The sequence below is a fragment of the Myotis brandtii genome, unplaced genomic scaffold (genome assembly GCF_000412655.1).
Source record: "Myotis brandtii unplaced genomic scaffold, ASM41265v1 scaffold131, whole genome shotgun sequence".
NCBI classification, from domain to species: Eukaryota; Metazoa; Chordata; class Mammalia; order Chiroptera; family Vespertilionidae; genus Myotis; species Myotis brandtii.
Window position 1 is genome coordinate 636,275 of NW_005354632.1, and position 13,184 is coordinate 649,458.

Below are 13,184 nucleotides of genomic sequence, written 5' to 3' on the forward strand. Positions count from 1 at the left end.
AGATCTTTATTTTACCCTTGCTCTTAAAAAGTAATTTGGCTGAGCACATCATTAATTCGACAGTTATTTTCTCTTAGTCCGAAAATAAATACATTTGAGAAATTTAGTAAGGCGCTTGTTTTTTTTTTTCTTTTTTTGGGGGGGGGGAAGGGAGGGTCTGAAAAGATCTTTATTTTACCCTTGCTCTTAAAAAGTAATTTGGCTGAGCACATTTCTAATTCGACAGTTATTTTCTCTTAGCAATCTGAAGACCTTGTTGTTCTGTCTCTGGTTTACTTCTTGCTGTGATGTTTTCCAACAGGCCTTAGTAAGTCACCTGTCTTTATCCTCTAATTGCTTTTAAATTCCCTTTGTCTTTGGTGTTCTGCCGTCTCACCCCAGTGTGTCTAAGTGTAGATTATTTTTTATTTATCTTGCTCAGCATTTATTGTGTTTCCCTGAGCTAAGGATTCATCAGTATTGAAAGATTTTTATGTAGGAGATTATATGAAAGTAACACTCCTGGCTTCTGTCTTCTCTCTTTCTCTTCCCCTTTGCAGAAAGATGACTTATCCAAAGGCTGAGGTTGGGCTACGTCTCTGAGCTTGCTCAGTAAGCTTATTGTGCAGTTCTCTTTGGGAGCTGACTGCTGGGAGTAAACTTCCTTTCTGTTCCTTTGTGCTACAGTTTTCAGGGCAGAAAATGTGGAGGATGGGAGAAAGGGCTTTAACTGTCCAGCACTGCCTATGATGGGGTGGGTTTGCTAATTTCTGAAATGCAGTATTAAGAAGGCTATTATTAATGCTTATTTATACATCAGTTCAATCAGCAATAAATCTAGTGTTTTTTATCTACAGCTGTTTGAATCCAAAGTATATTTCTCAATTGGTTCCAAACACAATGGAGAATGGAGTGTCACTTATTGGCCTTCCTCTTAAACCCTAATATCCCTGAGTCCTTCTCTTCTGTTGTTCTGGAATTCTACTTAATTATATATTAGACCCCATTTGATTTCTCACGTCTCTTAACTTCCCTATATGTCTCACCTTTCCCTCTTGCTCTTTTTTCCTTCTGAGTAATTTCTTTTAGTTCACACATTCTCTCTTCCGCTGTGTATAATCTCTTGTGTGACCCATTCTTTTTCTATGACACCTTTTCCTCATTCATGTTTCCTTTTTCTCTCTTTCTCTTAGTGTGTTTGAGTATCTGAAATCCTAGGTGATCTAATTTGACTGTTATTTTCAGTGGCTCTTGCTTGTGGTGGCTTGTTTCCTTACATCTTCTATGATGTCACCATACAGTCTTGTGTTTGACTGAACTAACTGTATTTTGGGGAAGAGACCTAAATTGAGACTATGTCTTCTAGGGACAATTAGTGTTCACTGCTACCCATCACCATGTATGTTGTACACACCTGGAGACACTTCACTAAATTTCTCAGCTGTGTCTTCTTGGGCTACACAAGTAATGCGGAATCAAGCCCCAAACCCAAAGCTGTAGGAGAAACCTTTTTCGCTACCCAGCTTCTGCACAGGCTGAAAACTTCCCTCAGTGATTCCCTTTGCTTCTGAGCAGCTTTTCTGTGGACACCTTTTCACTGGTCAACATCATATGGGGGTCTCTGTTCCACTGGCTCTTTGGTCAACATCATATGGGGGTCTCTGTTCCAACTTGCACCTTGGGAGGGGCCAAGGCTTTAGCTTCAGTTCTTACACAACCATTCAGCTCAATCTCCAAAGGGTAGCTACAGCTTCAGAGTCAGCTCATCACCAAGTTTTCCAGTTTCAGCTTCATTTTGATACACATTTCACTACTTTATTTTTTATTTTTTTGGTTAAAATCAGTGATGCCTTTCTGTTTTATCTAGAATTTCTGGATGTCTTGTGGTGGGAAGTTTTCTCAGGCTATGTTGTTCACAAGACTGACAGAAACAGAAATCTCCAGGATGCTAAGCAAATTGAACACAGTTGATTGCTATGGTCCTGTGGCACATGGTAACACATCCAAGTGCAGGGGACTTCTGCCATGCTTTTATGACCACCCCAGGTTATTTGAAGAGCTTCCTATGTTCAGAGAGCTCCCCATATTTTGGACTTGTGCTTCCTAAGGTGGAAGCCAGAACTTATTTCCCCATCTTCCCATGCAGGTATAGGTAGCAGGTGTGCTATCTAGGTTGCCTAGCTGATGCCCCCATGTAAGGATTAGATTTGGAAAACAGCAATGTGAAGAGCAGGAGCACATGGGGGTCTCTTTTGACGAGAAAAACAACAGAATGTCTGCTTTTTGGGGGAGCAATGGCAGGGCCTCTGATATATAGCGCCTGGCATCACCGGTGGTCACAGTAGTGCTGGCCTGAGTGGTCTTTCCAGTTCAGTCCTGTAACGAGTCAGATGCTTGGCTATGTAGCTTCCAAGCCCAACCCACACTCTGGCCCTCTCAGACAGTGTGTGGTACCTGTCAGCCTGTAATAAATTCCCTTTCTGCTTTAACTAGCTACGCGGGTGACGGTGTTTTCAATTAAGGACCCCCACTGACAGCCTGTGGATATAGCAGTGTACGGAGGTTTAATTATGAAGACTAATCCTGCAAGCTACACGCAGGAATCAATATCATTACGCATAGTCCCGCCTCATTGAATTCTGTGTGCTAATAAAGAGGTTTATAAACTCAGATTATCAGAATAAGTTTGATATATTTAGAAGAGAAAAAATAATTTAGAATTTAAAAATATACCTTTTTTATCAGCAATTTTGGTTCAGTGGCTTTTTAAACTATACAGAATTCTGTCTGGTTCAAAGTGGTGTGTGTGTGTGTGTGTGTGTTTCGAGTTTGGTTTGATCTGTGCCTTAGTTAAAAATAAGAAATGAGTATTTGGTTCCAGTTGGGATTTGATGTAAGTTCCTGCCAAGGTTATTATGACAAAGATGCAAAGAGGTCAGCATCATAGAGATAAATAATCACAATGATTTTCCACATGATATCCCACAACACCCCTGATAAATAAAGACTACACATCTCATTTCCATTTTCATTTCACCTCTGCTCTTTCTGCTTGAAATGTCCCCCCCTTCTGTCTCCACAGACCTAGAGTGGAGCTGTCCTTTGAAGCTTCCTTTTCCTGCTGCGCTCTCCATCAGACCTTCCTTTTATCGCAGCAGAAGGAGTTAATTAGCATCCCCCTTCTCTAAACTCGAAAAGCGCTTTGTGAGTTCTATTTACTATTTGTGTGTACCTCTGTGATCTAGGCACCAATCCCTTCTTGTAGAAGGTGATAGAGCCCAACAAGAATGGTCTTGCCCGGCCAACATGGCCCAGTGGTTGAGTGTCGACCTATGAACCAGGAGGTCACTGGTTCAATTTCCAGTCAGGGCACATGCCTGGGTTGCAGGCTTGATCCCCAGTGTGGGGCATACAGGAGGCAGCTGGTCAATGATTCTCTCTCATCATTGATGTTTCTATCTTCCTCTCCCATCTCCCTCTCCTTTTCTTTCTGAAATCAGTAAAAATATATTTTAAAAAAAGGAAGTGGGATTGCAGCAGGAGACTTGAGATCTAAGGATTGTTTTTCACGACACCCCTGACCTCTTGGCCCCTAGTTATGCACTTGTTCCCAGATTCTGATGGTGCAGAATTTATATGGGCAGTTTCTGCTGGCCTGACTGGTTTCTCCTTTAGACTTCTAATTGTCTGCAAAAATGTCTCATTGTTCTGGAATAGTCAGTAGACTTACCCACCCAATTTTTCTTCCAGTTTTTGTGTGTTTTTTTAAATTACAGATCCCTGGGAAGTTGCAAAAATTGTACCTAGAGTTCAGTAAACCTAGCTTTCTCCAATGGTGACATCTTATATAGCAGTATTACAATATCAAAACCAGGAAATATATATTGGGACACTACTGTTAACTAAATCACAGATTTTATTTGGTTTCACATGAACTGTGTGTGTGTGTGTGTGTGTGTGTGTGTGTGTGTGTGTCCTCGTCCATCCTGTGCAGTTTGGTCCCATGTATAGATTTCCATAACCACCACGATGAAGATACTGAGCTATTCTGTCCCCTGGCAAACACTAATCAGCTAGCAGTACAATAACCCCCCCATCCATGGTTTTGCTTTCCAAGGTTTCAGTGACCTGCGGTCCACAAATATTAAATGGAAAATTTCAGCCCTAACTGGTTTGGCTCAGCGGATAGAGCGTCGGCCTGCGGACTCAAGGGTCCCAGGTTTGATTCCGGTCAAGGGCATGTACCTTGGTTGCGGGCACATCCCCAGTGGGGAGTGTGCAGGAGGCAGCTGATCGATGTTTCTCTCTCATCGATGTTTCTAACTCTCTATCCCTCTCCCTTTCTCTCTGTAAAAAATCAATAAAATATATATTTTTAAAAAAGAAAAAAAATAGAAAATTTCAGAAGTAAACAATTCATAATTATTAAATCGCATGCCATTTTGAGATGAAATCTCACATCGTCCCACCCCATCCTCCCAAGGACATGAATCATCCCTTTGCCCAGCGTATCCACACGGTACATGTCACCTGCCAGTTAGTCGTTTAGTATCATTGACTATCTTGGTATTTTAATGCTTATGTTCAAGAGACCCTTTTTAAATGTAATAATGTCACATTTGCATAACTTTTATTACAGTATATTATAATTTTTCTATTTTTTATTGGTTATTGTTGTTAATCTCTTACTGAGCCTAATTTATAAATTAAGCTTTATCATAGGTATGTATATATGGGGGGGGGGAAAACCATAGTGTATATAGGGCTCAGTACAATCTGTGTAATCAGGCATCCACTGGGGGTCTTGGAACGTATCCCCTGTGGATAAGGGGGGACTGTGGTATTATTTTTAAGATGTCTCTTTGTTGCTGAGTACTCACTTAATTTGTTGTTTCTAATTGCTGCATAAAATTCTATGTTGAGTGCCATACTTTGTTTATCCATCCTCCTGGTCACCACCTAGATTACCTATAATTCTTTGTAAGAGCAGACATAATGGCCTGTGCAGATATGTCTCTAAGATGTGTACACCCAGGGGCAATTTGTCAAGTCAAATACCGTATGAGTTCTTGATTTGACTCAACACCGCCAGATGTCACAAAACACATCCCCTTGACCGGAGCCTAAATATTGGCCACTTCTAGTAGCAAGAGTGGGTGGGATACATAGTTTGGCAACCGTGTGTCTGGGTGACTTTATCATTAGAAGGGGACCATGGCCAGAACTTTTAGTCCTGCCATGCTAAGGCTCTTAATCATGTGCTTTTTTTTCATACACAGTAACATCAACATGTTTCTCCTTTTGGCCATTCTTGTAATTTTATTGATAGACTAGAGCCTGGTGCACGAAATTCGTGCACTCAGAGGGGTCCCTCAGCCTGACCTGCACCCTCTCGCAGTCCAGAAGCCCTCGAGGGATGTCCGACTGATGGTCAGACATGCTTAGTGCTGCTGTGGAGAAGGGAGAGGCTCTTGCCACCACCACTGCGCTCGCCAGCCGTGAGCCTGGCTTCTGGCTGAGCAGTGTTTCCCTTATGGGAGCACACTGACCACCAGGGGGCAGCTCCTGCGTTGAGCGTCTGCCCCCTGGTGGTCATTGTGCGTCATAGCGACCAGTTGTTCTGCTGTTTGGTCAATTTGCATATTAGCCTTTTATTATATAGACAATCCTTGGATTACTTGGACTCTACTTGATGTACGTCGTTTCGTGGTTACCTTGCCATCTCCCATTTATTTATTAAAAAAAAAAGTTCCCCATTTTGACATATGTACAAATGTGCTTTATGTTTTTTATTATTTATTTACCACAAGTAAAGGTCAGGAATTGTTATCTTTCTTTTAAAATTGTTTTACTGTTTCACTTCATTACTGCTGTATATGTGCTCCATGTGAGTGACGTAGGTGCTTATGTAGGTGGGTTCCAACTTATGGCGACAATCACGTTACATTGCGCCATAGGAACGGATCTCCGACATAACCCGAGGACCTACTGTATAGGATTACTTTTATGTTGATGTTTTCCTGCATTTCTTGGATAAGCTCTACTTGATCATGATGCATTTTTAAAAATTTGTTAATATTCCATCGAAGATTTTTTTCCTCTACATTCATAAGTAAAATAGACTTATACTTTTCTTATTTATTCTTATTCAGTTTTGAAACTATATTAACCTCCTAAATTGAGCTGGTAGTTTTCAGTCTTCTATTTTCTGAAATTACTTGTATAAGATAAAAATTAACTGCTTCATAGACTTTTCATATAAGTCACCTATAAAAATACCCTGAAGATTTTTTTAAGGGAGCTCTCCGATAATCATATCAATTTTTTTTAACATCTGATAATTTACTTTAGTTTTGTATTTCTTCTTCTGCCAATTATGCCTTTTTCATTTTTCAAGAAATATATCAAATTTCATTAGTCTTAAAAATGTACTAGTGTATAGTTAGTTGTTCATAATACTCTTTTATTGATTTCTAAACCTCTGAGGTATCTGTAGTTATTTCCTCTTTTGCATTCTGCATTATTTTCTTATTGGGATCTTCTAGCTCTCTTTTTTATCTGAAGTAGTCTTGTCACAGGTTTATTTATTAATCTTTCTAAAACTAGTTTATGGTTTTATTCATCTTCTTTTATTATTTTCTATTTTATTGATTTCTGTTCTACCTATGTTATTATGTTTTTCTTTCTCTTTCTTTGCTTATTCTTTTTCCATCTTTTTGAGTATTATCCTTTGTTTTCAACATTGATTTGTGTGTGTTGCTGTTTAAAGACATATTGCTAAAGCGTTAACATTGAATTCATGGCCAACAGCACTATAACTCATGCCTCAGTGAAGCTCATCTAACACGTGTATTTTCTGCATATGGCACATCAGAACTTCATCCCCTTGGAAATACTGGACGGCGCTTTAACACCGTTATGGACCATAGTAGTGTCCACCCAAAATTTGTATGTTGAAGCTCTAGTCACCAGTGTGAATGTCTTGAAGACTGGGCTTTCAAGAGGCAATTAAGAGTGAATGAGGTCATAAGGGTAGGGCCTTAATTTAATAGGACTGGGGCCCTTCTAAGAAGAAGAAGCGATACCAGGAGTGCAGACCCCCAGAGAAAAGGCCAGGTGAGGACATAATGAGGAGGCACTCACCTGCAAGCCAGGAAGAAAGAGCTCTAACCAGAACTCAGCCCGGCTGGTACCTAGATCTTGGATTTCCAGAACCCGTGGTTTAAGCCACCCAGTCTGGGTATCTTGTTGCGGCAGCTTGAATGGACTAATAATACCAACACTAAGCTTGGGGACCATTTTAAATTATGAAATCACCAGCAGAAAGCACAAGGAGGAATCAAGTAGATGAAAAGGAACCAGGTCTCATCACCTCCGTTTGGCTTATCTGAAAACCATATCCTCTTGCCAACCATAGTTCTCTCACCTTATACTCTTGTGACACCTTGCTCATGACAGTACTGATTCAGGATGTGGTATCCTGGGGTTGACTTCTGGGATCCTGTGTCACTTCTTGAGTCGGTCATAGATAAAGCCCCACTCAATCATGTCTCTGTTCTCATAGAGTCCAGCTTCCCCAGCTTGAGGGCCTCTTGGGTTCCAGTTTACATATTCTATCATCTTTCTATGCTTAAAATAAATCAGCCTTATCCTTTTTTTTCTTCTTTTCTTTGGTAGATTTAATTTTTATTTTTATCAAGGTTTAATATGCGTATAGTTTAAAGCAGTGGTCACCAACCTTTCGGACCTCACGGACCACCAGTGGTCCGCAGACCACCAGTTGGCGACCGCTGGTTTAAAGAATCAAGTACTTCCACAAGGCTTGTTACAAAAATAATAATATTAATAGTTGCCTTCTGATCTCCCCTCCCCAACATTTCCCATTCTCCAGAGAGAACCACCCTCAAATTTTTAAACTGATTAGTTTGGTATTTACATCTCTGTATCTAAATTACATGGTTATATAGTTAATGATTTTTTTTTCCATTTTGGGCATTATGTATAGATTCTCCACTCCTAATCCTCCCAATAAATAATCCTAAATTTTGGGTAGATCAATACACAGTGTTTATATTATTAATGGGCATGTAACTGCTAAGTGGCATGATGTACAATGATTTGCTTTTCTGTACAAGTTATTATTTTTCCTACAGTTAATTATTGTCTTTTGTTTGTTGAGTAATGGTCTCTGTACTTATAAGTAATTCATTTCCAAATTCTCCCTCTGATACATAAATCTTTCCTTAATATGCTTAAACACAGCAGATTGATCAATTTCATCTTCTTGAAGAATTCTCTCTGGGTCCCTTTTCCTGTTCCAGTTGGGAGTAAGGCCCCACCCTTATGACCTTATTTAACCTTAACACTGCTGTCAATGTTTTAATGTTCTCTCTTGGTTTATACCTTTATTTGGCCAAGCACAGTCCTGTAGTAGCTTCCTAAAAACGGTAATAAATTAGAAGTAAATCTTTTTAAAGCTGCACACGTGTCTGAAAATGCCTTTATTCTACCCCCACACCCAGTTGATAGTTGCCTGAGAATATGAGGCTGGAAATTATCCTCAGAACTCAAAGGCATTGCTCAGTTATCTTCTAGCTTCCTATAGAGTGGAGAAATCCAATGTCATTCTAATCCTTTCTAATTCTTGATGCTTAATGTTCTCTCTCTTCCTTTTCCCACCAGCTTTTTTTCTTTTTCTTTTTTTTTTTTGTCCCAGTGCTCTGAAGTTTTACAATGATATATCTTTTTGTGGGTACATTTTCTTTCATTGTGATACGTGATACGTCCTTAATGAACCCTTTTAATATGGAAACTTGTGTTCTTCCATTTGGGAACTGTTCTGGAATGGTTTCATGGACAACAAACTCCCTGTGCTTCCACCATTCTCTTTCTGGAATACCCGTTATTTAGATTTTGGACCTACTAGACCTGTTCTCTAATTTTAAAATCTTTTTATTACCATTTCCCTTCCTCTCCTTCTCCTCTACACCCTGAGAAAAATTCCCAACATCATCTTCTAGCCCTTCTGTTGAGTTTTCCATTTTTGCCCTTATATTTGTATTTTCCAAAAACTCTTTGTTCTTGAATATGCCTTTTTCATAGCGCTCTGTTCTTCTTTCATGGATGGAATATTTTCTCATCCCTTGAGCACATTAAGGGTAATGTGTCTTTAAGTTTTTCTCTCTTGCCTGTAATGTTTCTGTTTACTTGTTTGAACCCCTTTCTTTCATGTTAGAGGCTTTCCTTGTTTCCATGGAGATCCTTGTTTGTTCATATTCTAGAGGGAAACAGTAAAGACTGAAATCTGTGTGTGGGTAGGAGGGGGTTATTGACTGTAGTCTTCTCTCTAGATATAGTGCTAGCTTGGTGGTTTCACTGGAAAACTCTGAATGTCGGTGTGATTAGGACTTTTTCCTTGAGCAGGTAAGGTTTTTTCAAACTAGTAAGTGTTTTCTAATATCCTGCCCGAAACATATCATGAATATTCTCTCTGCTTTCTGCAAGCTGGGTGGAGTAGGAGATCAGTCCCAACATTCAGTAGAAATTTTTATTTAATTTCTCTATTTTTAATGTAGTCTCATTCTATCAACTGTATAGGGCACCCCCAGTTCAGAAACCCTCTGTTTTACCCTCTGCAGAGAATTAACCTGCTGGCCTCACCTGACCAGTAACCGACCTGCACGATGTTGGGGACAGGATCTAATTGCTCCTTCTGCAGATCTTTAAGCATCTTCCTGTTTCAGCACCATCAGCACCCTACTTCTGGAGATACCTTCACCTTTTGAGGGTGTAATACAGTAAATCAGTTTGCACCATGGCTTTCTCCTCTGCTGCCTTCAGATTGATTCCACCTTTGAAGTTCACTTAGTCAGTTACCACCCTTCACTCTGTTTTTTTAAGCTCCCACATGTGCTACTGTTGTGTGGGTTTTTTCCTATTCTCTTTGTCCCTGTCTGTGGTTTGTGTCTTTTATTTTTGTTCAAGTTAATGTTGTTTTTTTGGGGGGGGGAGTGGGGGGAGAGGGGGTAAAGGCTAACACATGAGTTGAGCTGTTATCCTCAACTAGAAATTCCCCGGCCTTACGGGTACCCCGCTCTGCCCCCTCCCGGACCACAGCTCCCGCAGTCTAGGCATTGCCTCCAGTCTGTGTGGCTGCCTTTGGCTGCACCAGTTCATTCGGGGCCTCCAGGGCTGCTTGATGGTTTGCTTGAAACCAGGAAAGTTGATTGTCCTCCAAACATTCACTGTAAGCACCTCCCCTATGCCAGCCCTGACCGGTCGGCAGGTCTCATGCAGACTGGTAGGATTTCAGAAAGACCAGAATGTTCCCTATTGCTGTGAATGAATCACCAGGCTGTCTTGTAGAGTGGTGGCCAGACGTGTTGTCAGAGTGGCCCTCCTTTATGGGGACAGCAGGCCGGTGGCTCAATCCAAGCTCTGTGTGGTGGTCTCAAGGGTCTGTTGTTTAGCTTTTAAAACATCTGGTACATAGGGTTTTGTCAGTCTGTCCACTGTGGCCGATGTTAGAAAACTAAGGTGAATCAAACTCATAGCACACTATTCCCCTTACAGAGTACTTACAAATTTATAATGGCTGTGCCTCTTTCCAATAACTGGGTCATTTATGTCTGCTATCCAGGGTGTTCTTTCTCAGGTATCAAGCCAGAAAAAAAAGCTCACAGTTATCAGATGTCTCCTGTCCACCAAGATACACTACTTATATTTTCATACAGTATTTCTAGTTAATCCGCACTTTAACCCTGTGAGGTGTTATCTCCATTTTACACATGTGGAAACCAGTTGTTCAAAGAGGCTGAGTAAGTGTCTTGAGCTTGCAAAACCAGTGAGAGAGAGTAGAACCTTCTGGCTATAGTGCCTACGGGCCGCCTCCTGCTCTGGACAAGATGACCACAGTGAGACAGAGCAAGATGGCTTCACAAGGCTCCCGCCACAGCAGAACTCAGGAGTCAGCAAGGCCCCTGAGTCCTGAAAGAAGAATGTGGACAAGTGGAAAGTGTGGGCAGTGGCTCTGGGAGGGGGACACTGTGGGTCATGGCCCCGAGGAACCATGTGGCCGCAGCCCGGCAAGCGTCGGGGAGCCTCGAGGAGCCCCGTTAGAGACCTCATCAAGGAGGACTGAGATGAAATTGCCAGTCAACAGCCCAGGCCCCCTTGGAGCTGGGCTGACCCAGTTGCTAGGCTCAGATGGCTCTTTATGGAGGGCAGGGAGGCTGTCAAAAACCCTGAATTTTCTGCCTTCATATGACACCCTAGGATGTTCCAGTCCCTCAAATTACCTGGATACTGTTACCCAACCCAGCTGACTCCCTCGTGTTCGTAGTTTCCAGCAGAAGATTTGTTAACTGTGCTATCACTGTTTTTCTTGCAATGCCGTATTATCTAGAACGTTTTCAAATTTCACCTGTTACTGATGATTAACCATTTGAAGACCAGTTGGCCTGTGAGAATCACCAGTCAGAATCACCTAGAGAAGTTATTAAAAGTGCAGTGGCTCGAGGCCCAAACTCATCTACTAAATTCTTGCTTTTTTTTTTTCTAAGCTCCACACACTGTTCTTATGCAGCTGGTCTGACCACTTCTCAGGAAGTCCATGCTCTGGGGACAGGGTCAGTGGTAGGTCACACAAGGTCAGATAGGTGTATGAAGGCAGCAAAGATCCTGAGCAAGGCCCACGTTTTCTGCCTCACGGTGGAGATTCCAGCGGTGCAGGGAGTGTGTCTTAAATATGTAAATGCCACATGTGTTCCTTTCCTTTTCTTTCCTAAAGGCTGTGCGCACCCATTGAATCAATTAGCTAGTGATATTTCTATAAAGTGCTATGGTTTTTGTTCTCAAGAGGCTTATTAACTATGCATTTCATCAATTCTGAAATGCACGTCTTGCCCTTGCCCGTGTGGCTTAGTTGGTTGGAACGTCGACCTGCACACCGACAGGTCGCAGGTTTGATTCCTGGTCAGGGCACTTACCTAGGTTGTGGGTTTGATCTCCATCAGGAAGGCAACTGATCTGCTTCTCTCTCACATTGATGTTTCTCTTTCTCTCTCTCCCCCTTCCTCTCTATCTAAAATAAATAAGCATGTCTTTGGGTGAGGATTAAAAAAAAAAAAAAAGCACTGGCTGGTTTTCTCAGTGGTTAGTGTATTGGCCTGCAGATCAAGGGGTCTCAGGTTCTGGTCAAGGGCATGTACCTCAGTTGCAATTTCCTCAGCCCCAGGAGGGGCGGGAGGCAACAAATCAATTGTGTGTGTGTGTGTGTGTGTGTGTGTGTGTGTGTGTGTGTGTGTCTCCCCTCCTCCCTCCCTCCAGTCTCTCTAGAAGTCAATGGAAAAAATATCCTTGGGTAAGGCTTAAAAAATAAATAAATAAATAAAATAAAAATAAATAAATGAAATAAAAATGTGTATCTTTTCACATTTTAACATCTCAGAAATGGGGTTTGCCTAAAGGAAGAGTATCTTAGCTTTGTTATAAGGCAGTTGAGAAGTTTTCTTTTTATGGTATGTAGAATAATGATGCCACTTAAAATCAACGGTATCTTCAAATTGATGAAACACAGTAGTTAAGGAAAAACTTACATGTATGAACATGTATGAGTTTTGCTCATGCTGTTCCCTCCACATGGGTAATTCTGCGCCTCTGTTTCATGAATGTTACTAATCTATTACAACTTAATTCAAATGCCACCTCCTTCAGGAAGCCTTCTGTGTCACCCCAGCCCCACCACCTAATCTGTAGTCCAAATCTTCCCTCTGGGCTCCCGTACTTGCCTCTGACCTATACTTATCATATCCTGGAAGTTGTCCCCCCTCCCCCCAACTAGGTTGTGTGGTCCTTGAAAGCAAACATACAGTTGGTTGTACACCCCTGTGTTCCTGGTACCTAGTACAGAGCCTGGGATGCAGTGGAAGTTCAGTAAATGTTTGTTGAATGAATGAATAACAAAAGATCGAATACTTACAGGCAGCATATGATCTGCCTCATGTGTAACGCTAGAGGATTTCAAAAGAGAGGCCCAGCACGGAGCTGGAAAGGCTGGGGATGGCTCCTTGAAGGGCTGGGATGGAGGCCATTCTGGCAGGATGCCTGATGGAATGGCTCAGGACTGAAATGAGGAATGAGAAAGCGAATCTCCAAGTCGATTGTCAGACCTCCATCTCTCCTACTGAAGGTAGATCCTGACATGA